Genomic DNA, 14,820 nt, shown 5'->3' with positions numbered 1-14,820 from the left:
TTATGTATGTCAGTAGGCCGCAGGCAGGTATAGGGAGATAGCCTTCAGTCAGGAATTCGTGGTGTAGTAAGTCAGGTGCAGCCTCCAATACCAGTCCAGGCCCTGCCTGGGGCAGTCAGGGTCCATGTTGGAGTTTGACTCAGTTGTTTCACTCTTGGAATAGGAACATGAACGCATTTCAGCAGCTTTCTTCATAACTGAGCACCCTCTCAGGGTCCATTCTGACCATCCTGCACAGGGAAGGGGTTTGAAAAGGTGGCCTAAAAATAATCTGTTCCATTACCAAATTGGTAGGAAAATCACATCCAGTGGGTTAAGAAACTTGTGGTCTGTAAACCAAAGTCAAACTCAATCTGAGAACCTGGAATGATTAAACCCTTATGGGCAATGAGAAAACAATTGCCCAGAGCAAAGAACTGCCCTCCTTGCATGTGAATTCAGGCACCTAAACATTGACGTTGTGGCCCTGCAGTAGACCCAAAGAGCAGGCGAAGGGCAGGCATGGGAAGAAGGTGGTGGTTGGACCTTCTTCGAGCAAGGAGAACATAAGGATCATCCTATGACGCATGGAATTGGATTTGTCATCAAGACAAGCTTGTCCACTGACTCTCAGAGTTCACTGTTGGCTTCAAAGATCACCTGATGATTCTTTGTCTACAACTTGTCAAGAACCAGCAGACAACACTAATGAGTGCCTGTGCTCCACACTTGGTGCCATAGTTAAGTGAAAAGAAGGCTCCTACTGCACCCTGGATACCATACTCATGACATGCCCCAGGAAGATAAATTATCCTTCAGGGACACTGCAATGTGAAGGTTGGAAAAGCTGCTCAACTCTGGAAAGGAACCACTGGAAAGCAAGAAGTTGGGAATTGCAATTCCAATGGGATCCTTCTGCTCACCAAATCTGTGGAACATCAGCTCGTCATCACCAATGCACTCTTCCACTGAAAAGACAAATTCAAGATTTCTTGGAGGCATCCACGATCAAAGCTCCGGCACATAATCAAGTGTGTTATTATTTGATCCCAAGACCTAAAGGATGTCCTCATTGTCAAAGTGATGACCAGTGCATATGACTGCTGGGTAGACCACTAGCCCTTCTGCTCCTCAGTGTCCATCAATTGCCACCAGAGATAGCTTAAGTTGAAGGAATAATTCAAAGAAAAGCTCAATGTTAAGCAGCTTCAAGAGCCAAGCAGATGAGCGAGCGTCCAACAAGGACTTCACCAAAATCTCCAAAGAGTTAATTTTAATGGAGTGGAGAGAATCTGGAAAGAGTTGAAGACAGCTATCATCTTATGCCATGAAGAAACCATCAGCTACAAGACCAGGAAACACCAAGAGTGGTTCGATGAGAATGACCACATCATCCAACACCTTATGACAAGAAGAGGAAAGCTCCCCATGCCAATGCAAAGAGGACAACTCATCAAACAGCAAAGGTGGAGTTACAAAGAAGGTCTTGGGAAGTCAAGAACCAATAGTGGACTGTGAAACCTAAGCAGCTACAACTTCCTGACAAGCATGGCACCTGAGGTTCTTCAGTACCATCAATATATCGCAATATATGGACTAAACGCCTTTGGCCTCAAATCGGTGTGACATAAGGATAGAACCCTTTTGAGAGACAGGCAAAACATCAACCTCCAATGGAGAGAACATTTTAAAGAACTCCCAAACCAGATACAATCATTGATGAGGACATCTATGCGGAAATCCCCCAACTCACCACTAAAGATGATCTTGGATTCCCACGCAGTGTGATAGAATTTGAAGCTGACAATACTCACATGAAGAATGGAAAGCTGCAGGAGTAGACTGGATTCCAGCAGAGATTTTCAAACTCGGAGGAGCTGAGCTTATCTGTCATGTCTATAGACATGGACATGATTTTCACTGCTAGACAATTCTAAGAGAAACTCCAGGAACAACACCAGCCACTCTACATGGCCCATATCGATCTGACCAAGTCTTTTGACTCAGTCACTTGGGAATTGCTATGGAAGATGCTGTCAAAAGCCGGCTGTCCAAAGAAATTCATCAACATCCTCCATCTTCTCCACACAAAATGTCAGCAATGGTCCTCACCGATGGTAATATGGCAGAATCATTTGAGGTCAAGACAGGGGTCAAGTACGTATTTATCAATGCCCCACCATTTTCTCCATCTTCATCGCACCATTCTTCATCTTGTCAAGAACAAGCTTCCCAGTGGGGTAGGCACATAGGATGGACCGAAAACATTTCAACATCAACCGGTTGAAATCCAAGAAAACAAAACAACACTGACCTCGCTTGTGGATGTTCAGTATGCAGGTGACAATGTCACCTACGTTCTCTCTGAAGAGAAACTTCAAGCCTCGCTTAATGTCTTCGTGCGACTATACGGAAGTATTGGTCTCAGCCTCAACCTCGAGAAGACACAAATCCTTTACCAACCCACCCCTCCATTAAGATCAAAGGAGAAATCATCCGAAACATGCGACAGTTCCCCTAGCTGGGAAGCTACCTCTCATCTAAGGTTGACATTGATGGGGTGATTCAACATCACATCTAATTTATGAATGCTGCCTTCAGACACCTAGGAATGAGAATCATTGATGACTGTTACATCCGTTTTGATAACAAGATCCTTGTCTATAAGACAGTCATCCCTTCTGATTGTTTTATATGGTTCCAAAATTTGGATTATGTATAGACACCACCTCAAAGCCCTTGATGTTTGAGATGGATTCTCTGCATTAGCTGGGAAGACAGGCATACTAACATCAATCTCCTTGAAGGAGTCAATAGCATAGGCCATTGATCTAGGTCATGATCAACCAAAATTAACTCTGCAGGACTGTCCATGTGGTTAGGATGAGATTTCACTGTCAAAGTAAATCTTCGCCCAGCTCAAAGAAGACACTTGAATGAAAGGGGGACAAAACAAGCATTCAGACTCCCTGAAGGCATCCCTCAAAAAATATAACATAGATGTCAATATGTAGGAAGAGATAACAAGGTGTAGAGCTGGATGAACACAGCAGGCCAAGCAGCATCAGAGGAGCAGGAAGGCTGATGTTTCGAGCCTAGACCCTTCTTCAGAAATGGGTGAAGGGAAGGGGATTCTGAAATAAATAAGGAGAGAGGGGGAGGCGGATAGAAGATGGACAGAGGAGAAGATAGGTGGAGAAGAGACAGACAGGTCAAAGAGGTGAGGATGGAGCCAGTAAAGATAAGTGTAGGTGGGGAGTTAGGGAGGAGATAAAACAAGCTTCAAAATCTCCCCTCCCCCTACTGCATCCCAAAACCAGCCCAGCTTGTCCCCGCCTCCCTAACCTGTCCCTCCTCCCACCTATCCCCTCCTCCCACCTCAAGCCCCACCCCCATCTCCTACCTACTAACCTCATCCCGCCCCCTTGACCTGTCCGTCCTCCCTGGACTGACCTATCTCCTCCCTAACTCCCCACCTACACTCACCTTTACTGGCTCCATCCCCACCTCTTTGACCTGTCTGTCTCCTCTCCACCTATCTTCTCCTCTGTCCATCTTCTATCCACCTCCCCCTCTCTCCCTATTTATTTCAGAATCCCCTTCCCTTCCCCCATTTCTGAAGAAGGGTCTAGGCCCGAAACATCAGCCTTCCTGCTCCTCTGATGCTGCTTGGCCTGCTGTGTTCATCCAGTTCTACACCTTGTTATCTCAGATTCTCCAGCATCTGCAGTTCCAACTATCTCTGAAACAATATGTAGGAAGCCCTTGTTCAGAAGAAACTGACTTGGAGGAACCCTCTGTATGAAGGGTCACAATTCTTTACCATTAAGGCCTATGCTCCTGGACCATGTAGTTGCATTTGCGTCAGCTGTCAACAATGGGTTCTCAAGCAAGGCGCCCTATCTGATAATATTGTGGCAGCTGCTCTGGTGTCTAACTTGACATTTTTGAGATGCCAATTGACATAAAGGTCAGTTCGACAACATGCTAAGTCTGACTCACTTATTCTCCCTAGCAAAGTTTTGGGCTTGTCCACTGCTGGAGATTTTCTTTTATCCCACTTGCCTCTTTGTACGGGTCTGTTGTTTTTCTGAGGCTGTGTTCTACTTTGGCATTCTTTCTGAAAGTGACTCAAGGTTTTACATCCAAACAATTTAGTTTAATTGCTGGGCACTGTTCACTCCTGTGAGGTTTCTTTGCTCCACAGCATTGGCAAGGACTGTTAGTGTCTGGCATTGGCTTAGTACGTGTGCCTTACATGGTTTTGCGCCTTGGGAATTGAATAGATCCTGCTCATCTCCTGGGCAAAGTTTGATACTCGCTTGTTAGGAATGATCTGCGTTGACTTCTGCTTCACTCACCATCTGAATGGCATCAGGTCTTCTTTGCACTCTAAGAAGTCTGACAAAGACTCTGACAAAGATACCTTGATGTGCGCCAGCAGCTTATGCATGTGAGAGTCTTAGGGGGTAATTTTCATCATAAATTTAGTTTTTTCTTAAATTTAGCAATTAACTGCGCATTATTTTTCAAGTTAAGAGAAGTTAACTTTTCTTGCGTCCTTCAATCAAAGATAAAGTAGCTCTGAGCGAAATTATAGCTAATTAATTAAAACAATTAAAATAATTTATGGATTAAAACAATTTTGAAGCTTGAATCAGTCGTTTTCAGGAAGTGTATATTGAGGTCTTTATCAGTGCTGCCTTGTCTGCCATGTGGAGTGTACATCCTGCAGTATGTGGGAAGTCAATGAGCTATCCCAGATGAATACATCTGCAGGAAGTGTCACAGGCATCACAGATTTAGACAAAAAAATCACCTTCAGTGATATGAACTATGCAGTGAATTCTCTAGACAAGAGAAATAAAAGCGAGTATATCATGATAATATATTAAAGCAAAACTATGACAGGAAGGAGAGACAGGAGAGGAGCATATTTACAGGGGTGAAAGAATTAGGGATGGAACAAAATATCAGAACAATTAGAGAATAATTCAGAAATAGAAAATCATAAAGTTGACCCTCCAGTAATCAAATTGATTACTATGGAGTTGCTTAAAAGTTAGGTAGAATATTATCCTATGTCACTGAAATCTATCAAAGTGACTTCCGAAAGCAATTACAGATCCATAAATTGAGTTGTGACTGGCAGAATACTGTACGTTGCCTGATAGGGTAGTAATTACCTACTTTTGATTTACCCTGATTGTTGTGCATAGAACATACCGGGCAATTTTCCATATTGTCAGGTAGATGCCAGTCTTGTAGTTGTACAGGTACAGCTAAGCTAGGGAAGCAACTTGTTCTGGAGGATAAGTCTTCAGTGTTATTGCTGGAAGTGTGGCAGACCCTCCAATTATTACATGAACAGATTGCAAGATCCACACCATATACCCATGCAGCCCCAGTGGCCTAATGGATAAGGCACTGGCCTCCGGAGCCAGGGATTGTGGGTTCAAGTCCCATCTGGGGTGTTGTGGATATCTGTAATGAATCACATGTTACAAAGCACCTATGGATTGTTGTTACACTTTGTGCCAATGAGGTTTTTCTTGTAACTGAGTGACCAATCTCAATAATTCCTGTGCAGTGCCTTTCTCTGCTGCTTGTTTATATTAACACAGTGCAATGCTTCCCCTAAGTTGTGTGTTATCCCAATCACATAGGGAACAATGTCACTGCTGCATGTTCTAGGACAACAGAATCAAAGAAACGCATGTACAGAAAGAGGTCATTTGGCCTGCTGTGGTTATGCTGACAGAAAATGAACTGTCCAGCCTGATCTCGTTTTCCAATTCCACTCTAATACTCTATGGACATGACACTTCAAGTATTCAAGCTCTTCTATAACAATCACAACACTAGCATCTACCCAGAAATAGGGAAAACTGCCCAGACATGTTCTGCACATAAAAAGCAGAAATCCAACCCAGCTGATTATCACCGCATTGGTCTGCTCTCCATCGTCAATAAAGTGATGGAAGACTCTTCAACTATCAAGCAGTTCCTGCTCAGCAATAATCCATTCAGTGACGCCCAGTTTATGTTCCGCCAGAGCCACTCAGCTGCTGACCTCATTACAGCCTTGATTCAAACATGAACAAAACATGAATTCCAGAGATGAGGAGAGAGTGACGGCCCTTGACATCAAGGGTACATTCGACCAAGTGTGGCATCAACGAAGCCTAGCAAAACTGGAATCAATGGGTATCGGGGCAAACTCTCCACTGGTTGGTGTTAAACGTGGCACATAGGAAGATAGTTGTGGTTGTTGGAGGTCAGTCAACTCAGCTCCAGGACATCTCTGCAGGAGCTCCTCAGCATAGTGTCCTACGCCCAATTATCTTCAACTGTTTCATCAATGACCTTCCCTCCATCATAAGGTCAGAAGTGGGGATGTTCGCTGATGATTGCATGATGTTCAGTGCCACTCATGACTCTTCAGATACTGAAGCAGTTCATGTTCAAATACAACAAGATTTGGACAATATTGGGGCTTGGGCTGACAAGTGGCAAGTGGCATTCATGCCACACACATGCCAGGCTATGACCATCAGTAATAAGAGACAATCTAACCGATGCCCCTTGACATTCAGTGGTGTTACTATCACTGAATCCCCCACTATCAACATCCTGAGGAATACCATTGACCAGAAACTCAACTAGACTTGCCACATAAACACAGTGGCTACAAGAGCACAAGGCACAAGTCAGGAGTTTGATGGAATACTTCCCACATGCTTGGACGACTTCAGCTCCAACAACACTCAAGAAGCTTGACACCATCTGGGACAAAGCAGCCCCCACTTGATTGGAGCTACATCCACAAGCATTCATTCCGTCTATCACCAAAGCTCACTAGCAGCCATGTGTAGTATCTACAAGATGCACTACAGAAATTCACCAAAGATCCTTAGACATCACCTTCCAAACCCATGACCAGTTCCAAAAGGACAAGAGTTGCAGATATATGTGAATATTGCTAGCTTTAAGTTCTCCTCCAAGCTACTCATCATCCTGACTTGGAAATATATCACCATTCTTTCAGTGTCACTGTGTCAGAATTCTGGAATTCCCTCCCAAATGGTATTGTGGGTCAACCCACTGCATCTCACTATCATCTTCTCAAGGGCAACTAGGGCTAGGCAATAAAATGCTTGCTAGCCAGTGACATCCACATCCCACAAATGAATTTTAAAAATTATCCTAGTATCTGAAATATGCAATGAGACTTTCTATCACCCTGTAAGACCTCTGGCTCCCTCTGTTGGAAAGGAAATGCTGTTTAACTCCTCTTTAGTCCTTTTATCCAACTGTTTCAATCTACAGCAGCTGGCAACCGATGCTTCTTCTACAGGAAACAAGTTCTTCCTATTTACTTCCTTAAATCCTGATGGTTTTAGGGGGACTTTTGTAGCACAGTGGTAGTGTGTTCAAGCACCATCTACTCCATATGTGTGTTATAGCACCCCTAACCAGGCTGGTAAAGAAAATACCACCTTGTGATCTTGACACATCAATGAAATACCCACATGAACTTGTTGGGTTGAATGGCTTCTTTCTGCATCATATATCCAAAGTAAACTTACACAGCCTCTCCAGTTCCAAATTAAACGCCCAGCCCATCCAATCACAGCCAGAATTCTCCATTTCAGGCAACGTCCTTCTAAATTTCTACTTTGGACTTCCATTACTTCCGGCTTTTGGCCATTTCAACAATGTCCCTGTCTGATGCAAAATGGGTGGCTGAATATTTACCATGCCAAAACCCATTTGCCACAGTTTTCCCACTGTTTTAATTTGTCACAGTGACTTTGTTGTTCTTTGCTCCTGTCTACCCTGTTTACTGTGCCCCCCAATCTCTGTGCCATCACATTTTGCATATTTGACTGCATGATCTGGGAGATTAATACCTGTAGTGAATGGTTGGGGGGCTCCAGCACAGATGCTGCCACAACTTCACTTGTCGCCTTCCTCCAACTTGACTTCATATCCATTGGCTCAGATCTGCCAGTCAGTGGAGCTGGCATATTAACACATTCTGAGGAGGTCACTTCCTTCTCCCCTTTCTGAGGTCTTCCAGCTGAAACTTGTACTGCTAGCTGCAGCAGCAATTGAGCAGGACAGCCTTTTGAGGAGAAGGTGAGAAGGAGCAGTCCAGGATAATGTGTTATTATCCCAGAGGAGATCTCCAAATCATGTCATGGCTCTGTTCAGGACCAATGTTTGACAAAAGGTGACATCCAAGGAACTTACTAAGAGTATATAGAGCTACAAGATTCTGTTGTTCTCAACAGACAACAATAACTTTACCATGCAATGTTAAAACAGTAACACAATCCACAGTATGTGTTCAACTTATATCTAACGCCCAGAATTAACATGTGGTAAACATCTATCGGACTGTGATTGAACTTTCCAAAGGATGCAGGAGTTAGCAAATGTGACAAAGACAGATCGTGTTGATTTCTCAGCATTTCCTCCACAAATGTTAATGACATGATGCATCATCGAATCTCATTAACTTTCACCGACAGTAGTAATTCTTCCATTTTGCTGATTTGTCCTAAAGGGTGATAAGAGTTAGAAAGTCTCATTGTATATTTCAATTACAGTACCAATATAAATAAAGTCATAAATACTTGAAGTGTCATGTCCATCGAATGTTGGAGTTGATTTCCTTGAATTCTAGGAGCAGTAATTACTGTTTTATAAGCTGTTGCATTGTTTTGGAACTTTGGGAAAAAAAGATTAAAACAACGGCACTTTAAAAAGGAGGAAGAGAGAGAAAGCACATACCAGGTGGGAAGTGAAAATAACGGAGCAGTAAACCTGCACAGCTGTGTGACCAGACATACATTAAATTGCAGATGCTGGAGAATCTGAGATAACAAGGTGTAGAGCTGGATGAACACAGCAGGCCAAGCAGCATCAGAGGAGCAGGAAGGCTAACGTTTCAGGGTCTGGGCCATATTCGACCAAATGTGCCATTAAGGAGTCCTAGCAAAGCCAGAAGCATTTGGAATCAGAAGGAAAGCTCCACACTGGTTAGAGTCTTCCCTTTGAGAAAGTTAGTTCTGCCTCTCTCAAGCCAAATACAAGTTACAAGTCAGGAGTGTGATGACTTGACTGCGTGGGTGTAATTCCAGCCTCTTGTGATTGGTCACTCAGTCATGGAAAGAGAAAAAAAGAAACAACACAACCAGCAGATTCACTTGACAAATGTCTCTTAGCAGAAACTTGCAACACCCCAGGTGGGACTTGAACCCACAATCCCTGGCTCCGGAGGCCAGTGCCTTATCCATTAGGCCACTGAGGCTTTTCACCTTACTTGTGTAGAGCTTGCCATTTGTTCCTTTCCATAAAATCATTGGTCAATTTGATGCTAAAAATATTCCAGCAATAGTATTGAAGGCTTGTGCTCCAGAACTATCCACATCCACATAAGTTGTAGCTGTGATGGAATACTCTACATTTGCTTGGATGTGTGCAAGAGATTCAGTACCTGGGCAATTTTCCACATTGTCGGGCAGATGCCACTGTTGTAGCTGTACTGGAATAGCCTGGTTAGGTGCATGGCTACTTGAGGAGCACAAGCCTTCGTTGTCACAGTGTGAATGTTATTAGGATCAATAGACTTTGCTGTGTGCATGATACCATATGGAGTGAATCAAACTGGTTGAAGACTGCCCTCTGTCATGCTGAAGACCTCAGGAGGAGGCCAAGATGTATCATCTACTCAGCACCTCTGGCTGTAAATGCTTCAGCCTTGACTTTAATAATCATACTCTGAGCTCTATCATCGTTGAAGATACAGAGATCTTTGGAAAGTTCCCCTCCTATTAGTTGTTTAATTGTCCATCACCACTTACAATTTAATCAGTAGGACTGCTGAGTTTTGTATCTGATCATATCATTGTGGGATAGCTTAGCCTTGCCCTGTGCTTGCTGCTTCTGCTGTTCGGCACTCAAGCAGACCTGCGTTGTAGCTTCACCAGGTTGACACCTCACTTTTAGACATGTCTGATACTGCTATACATAGCTAACTCAAATGTTTTTAAATTACAAACATACTAACAGGGAACAGGAGTAGGCTACTCAGCCCTTCAAGCCTGCTTTGCCATTAATAAGATCATGGCAGATCTGAATTTAACCTCAACTCTACATTCCTGCTTTAAGTCATAGAATCATATAATCCCTAGCGTGCAGGGGTCAGCCATTCAACCCAGCCAGTCCACACTAAGCCTCTGAAGAGCATCCCATCCAGACCCAGTTCCCCAGCATATCCTGCAACCACACATATACCATAGCCAATTCACCCAACCTGCACATGTTCATACTGTAGTGGGGGGGGGCGAAAAACACAGCACCCATGAAGACAAGGGGAGAATGTGCTAACTCCACACAAACAGTCACCCAAGGTGGAATTGAACCCAGGTCCCTACCCCTATGAAGCAGTAATGCTAACCACAGAGCCACCGTGCCACAGCAAAACACAGACCACCCCAAACGGGACTTGAACTCACAATCCCTGCTTTAGGTTGCTAATGATTTAGCCAGTAGGACACTGGAGCCAAGAATCAGCACTGACTGTCCTAAACTCCAGAGAATACAGGCTCAGCCTGTCCAACCTTTCCTCACAAGACAATATACATGTTCCAAGTATCAGTCTAATAAACCTTCTCTGAACTGTTTCCAATGCATTAACATCCTTCTGTAGATATGGTGACCAGTAGTGCTAACTGTGCTCCAAATGAAGTTTCACCAATGCCCTGTATAACTGAAGCAAAACCTCCCCACTCTTGAATTCAATTCTCCTCAGAACAAGCCATAACATTCTATCAGTTTTCCTGATTTCTTGCTGTAGTTGCACACTAACCTTCAGTGATTATCCACTAGCAGACCCTCCCGTCCCTCTGCATCTCTGAGCTCTGCAACCTCTCACCATTTAGATAATATGTTTCTTTTTTAATCTTTCTGCCAAGATTGACAATTTCACCCTTATCCATATTGTACTCCTTTGGCTGGATCTTTGCATACTTACCTAGCCATCTTTTCTTAAAATACTCATTTTTTTGTGGGATATGGACATTGCTGGGTCACCAGCATATATTACCTATTCCTAGCTGCCCGTGAGAAGGTGGTGAGCTACCTTCTTGAACCACTGCAGTACATCTGCAGTACATTGACCCATAATGCCATTAGGGAGGGAATGCCAAGATTTTGACCCAGCGACAGTGAAGGAACGGTGATATGTTTCCAAGTCAGAATGGTGAGTGGCTTGGAGGGGAACTTGAAGGTGGTGGTGTTCCTATATATCTGCTGCCCTTATCCTTCCAGATGGAAGTGCTCATGGGTTTGGAAGGTGCTGTCTGAGGATCTTTGGTGAATTTTTGCAGCACATCTTGTAGATGGTACACATGGCTGCTACTGAGCATCGGTGGTGGAGGGAGTGGATGCTTGTGGATGTCGTGCCAGTCAAGTGGGCTGCTTTGTCCTGGATGGTGTCAAGCTTTTTGAGTGTTGCTGGAGCTGCATTCATCCAGGCAATTGAGGAGTATTCCATCACAGTCCTGACTTGTGCCTTGTAAATGGTGGACAGGTTTTGCAGGGTCAGGAGGTGAATTCCTCGTTGCAGTATTCCTAGCCTCTAATCTGCTGTTGTAGCCACTGTGTTAATGTGGTGAATCCAGTTGAGTTTCTGGTCAATGATACCTCCAGGATGTTGATAGTCGGGAATTCAGAGATGGTAACAGCATTGAATTTCAAGGGGCGGTGGTTAGATCGTCTCTTATTGATGATGGTCATAGCCTGGCATTTATTTGGCATGCATGTTATTGGCATTTGTCAGCTCAAGCCTGGACATTGTCCAGATCTTACTGCATTTGAATGTGAACTGAGGGGTCAATATCAATATCTGAGGAATGATGAATGGTGCTGAACATTATGCTATCATCAGGAAACATCCCCACTTCTGTCCTTATGATGGAGGGGAGGTCATTGATGAAGCAGCTGAATTTGGTTGGGCCAGGACACTACCCTGCAGGGATATTCTGGAACTGAGATGAATGACCTCCGACAACCACAACCATCTTCCTATGTGTCAGGTATGACTCCAACCAGCGGAAATTTTGTTACTTGACACTCATTGATTCTATTTTGCTAAGGCACCTTGATGCCATACTCAATCCAATGCAGCCTTGATATCAAAGTCTGTCACTTTCACCTCACCTCTGGAATTCAGCTCATTTGTCCATGTTTGAACCCAGGCTGTATTGAGATCAGGAGCTGAGTGGCCTTGGCAGTACCCAAACTGGGCGTCACTAAGCAAGTTATTGCTGAGCAGGTGCTGCTTGATAGCACTGTTGATGACACCTTCCATCTACTTACTGATGATCAAAAGTAGACTAATAGGGCACTAATTGGCTGGGTTAGATTTATCTTGCTTTTCATGTACAGAACATACCTGGGCAATTATTCACATTGTCAGGTAGATGCCATTGTTGTAACTGCATTGGAACAGCTGGCCTAGGGGAGCAGCAGGTTCTGGAGCTCAAAACTTCAGCACTATTGCCAGAAAGTTGTCACAGCCTTTACAGTATCCAGTGTCTCCACCATTTCTTGATATCATGTGGAGTGAATCTAATTAGCTGAAGACTGGTATCTGTAATGCTGGGGACCTCTGGAGGAAGACAAGCTGGATCATTCACTTAGCACGTATGGCTGAGGATTGCTGTGACTGCTTCAGCCTTATCTTTTGCACTAACATGTTGGGCTCTTCCATTATTGAGGATGGGGATATTTGTGGAGCCTCCTCCACCAGTAAGTTGTTTAATTGTCCACCACCATCCATGACTGGATGTGACAGGACTGAAGAGCTAAGATCTGATCTGTTGGTTGTGGAATTGTTTAGCTCTGTCTATCACTTGTTGCTTATGCTATTTGGTATGCAAGTAGTCCTGTTTGGTAACTCCACCAGGTTGATACCTTATCTTCAGGAATGCTTGGTGCTGCTCCTGGCATGCCCTCCAGCACTCTCCACTCAACCAGGGTTGATCCCCTGGCTTGATGGTAATAATTGAGTGGTTACAGATTGGACTGGAGTACAATTCTGTTGCTGTTAATAGACCACTGCATCTCATGGATGCCTGGTCTTGCGTTGCTAGAACTGTTTGAAGTCTCTCCCATTTAGCATGTGATATTGCCGCATAACACGATGGAGGTTTTCTCAATGTGAGGTTATTCTTAATGGGACTTTGTCTCCACAAGGGCTGTGAGGTGATTGCTCCTACCTATACTGTCATAGACAGATGCATTTGTAGCTGGCAGACTGGTAAAGATGAGGTCAAATATATTTTTCCCTCATGTAGGTTCCCTCACCATCTGCTGCAGACCCAGTCTAGCAGCTATATCCTTTAGGACCCAACCAGCTCAATCAGTAGTGGTATTGCTGAACCACTCTTGGGGGTGCACAAAGAAATCCTTGACCAAGAGTACATTTTGTGCCTTTGCCACCCTCAGTGCTTCCTCCAAGTGTTCAACATGGAGGAATACTGATTCATCAGCCAAAGGACAGTATATGGTATTCAGCAGGAAGTTTCCTTGCCCATGTTTAACTTGTAGCTATGAGACTTCATGTGGGCTGTTGAGGGCTCCCAGTGCAATTCTCTCCCAACTGTATACCACTGTGCTGCCACCTCTGCTGGGTCTGTCCTGCCGGTGGGACAAGGCATATTCAGGAAAAGCTCAGCAGGTCTGGCAGCATCTGTGAAGAGAAATCCGAGTTAACGTTTAGGGTCCAGTGACCATTCCTCAACACTCATGATAGCTAGGAAAATGGCATTACACACTGTTAGTCACTAACAGTCCCCATTAAAAGCTTTCACCCTCCTAGCCAGATTGTTATCAACTCCTTTGTCTATTCAACTGCTCTTCTCTCTCCATGGGCTCCATCCCCACCTATCATTTATTCTTTACCCCCTCCCCTCACTATCTTCTGCATATAAACCGACATTTTCCTAGTTACCATCAGTTCTGAGGAAGGGTCACCAGACCCCAACATTAACTCTAATTTCTCTTCACAGATGCTGCCAGACCTGCTGAGCTTTTCCAGCAACTTCTGTTTTTGTTCCTGATTTACAGCATCCACAGTTCTTTTAGTTTTTGTTAAGACAACCCAGGGATGGTGATGGTGATAGCGATTTCTGGGACATTGTCTGTGAGGTATGATTCTGTGAGTATGTCTGTATCAGGCTGTTGCTTGACTAGTCTGTGAGACAGCTCTCCCCATTTTGGCACGAGCCCCCAGATGTTAGTATGGAATTCTTTGCAGTGTCAACCTTTTCTTGCCATTGTCTATTCCAGTGCCTAGGTTAATGCCAGGTGGTCCATCCAGTTTTGTTTCTTTCTTTACGATGGAAAAGTTATAGCATGGAATATAGGTTGATTCTTTTACATCTAATAAAGAAAGGTGGCGATACAGTGGCTCAAAGTTTAGCCCTGCCAACTCTTAATACCAGGGATAGTAGGAACTGCAGATGCTGGAGAATCCGAGACAACAAGGTGCAGGGCTGGATGAACACAGCAGGCCAAGCAGCATCATAGGAGCAGAGAGGCTGACGTTTCGGGCCTAGACCCTTCATCAGAAAAGGGGGAGGGGAAGGGGGTTTTGAAATAAATAGGGAGAGAGTGGGAGGCGGATAGAAGAGGGATAGAGGAGAGGATAGGTGGAGAGGAAACAAACAGGTCGAAGAGGCGGGGATGGAGCCAGTAAAGGTGAGTGTAGGTAGGGAGTTAGGAAGGGGATAGGTCAGTCCAGGGAGGACGGACAGGTCAAGGGGG

General features: G+C 44.3%; 2 non-coding genes across 2 annotated transcripts; one reads left to right on the top strand and one right to left on the bottom strand.

Moving 5' to 3' along the window:
- The first annotated feature begins 5,380 nt into the window (after window positions 1-5,380).
- trnar-ccg lies at window positions 5,381-5,453 on the top strand. Its single transcript has one exon. It is a non-coding gene; the product is annotated as a tRNA-Arg (tRNA).
- Window positions 5,454-9,225: 3,772 nt separating this feature from the next.
- On the bottom strand, window positions 9,226-9,298 carry trnar-ccg. Its single transcript has one exon. It is a non-coding gene; the product is annotated as a tRNA-Arg (tRNA).
- Window positions 9,299-14,820: the final 5,522 nt, after the last annotated feature.

Source organism: Rhincodon typus, unplaced genomic scaffold, assembly GCF_021869965.1.
Source record: "Rhincodon typus isolate 14 unplaced genomic scaffold, sRhiTyp1.1 hic_rhity00000998, whole genome shotgun sequence".
NCBI classification, from domain to species: Eukaryota; Metazoa; Chordata; class Chondrichthyes; order Orectolobiformes; family Rhincodontidae; genus Rhincodon; species Rhincodon typus.
Note: the sequence above shows the minus strand (reverse complement) of the source record. Positions and strands in the feature narration are given on the sequence as shown.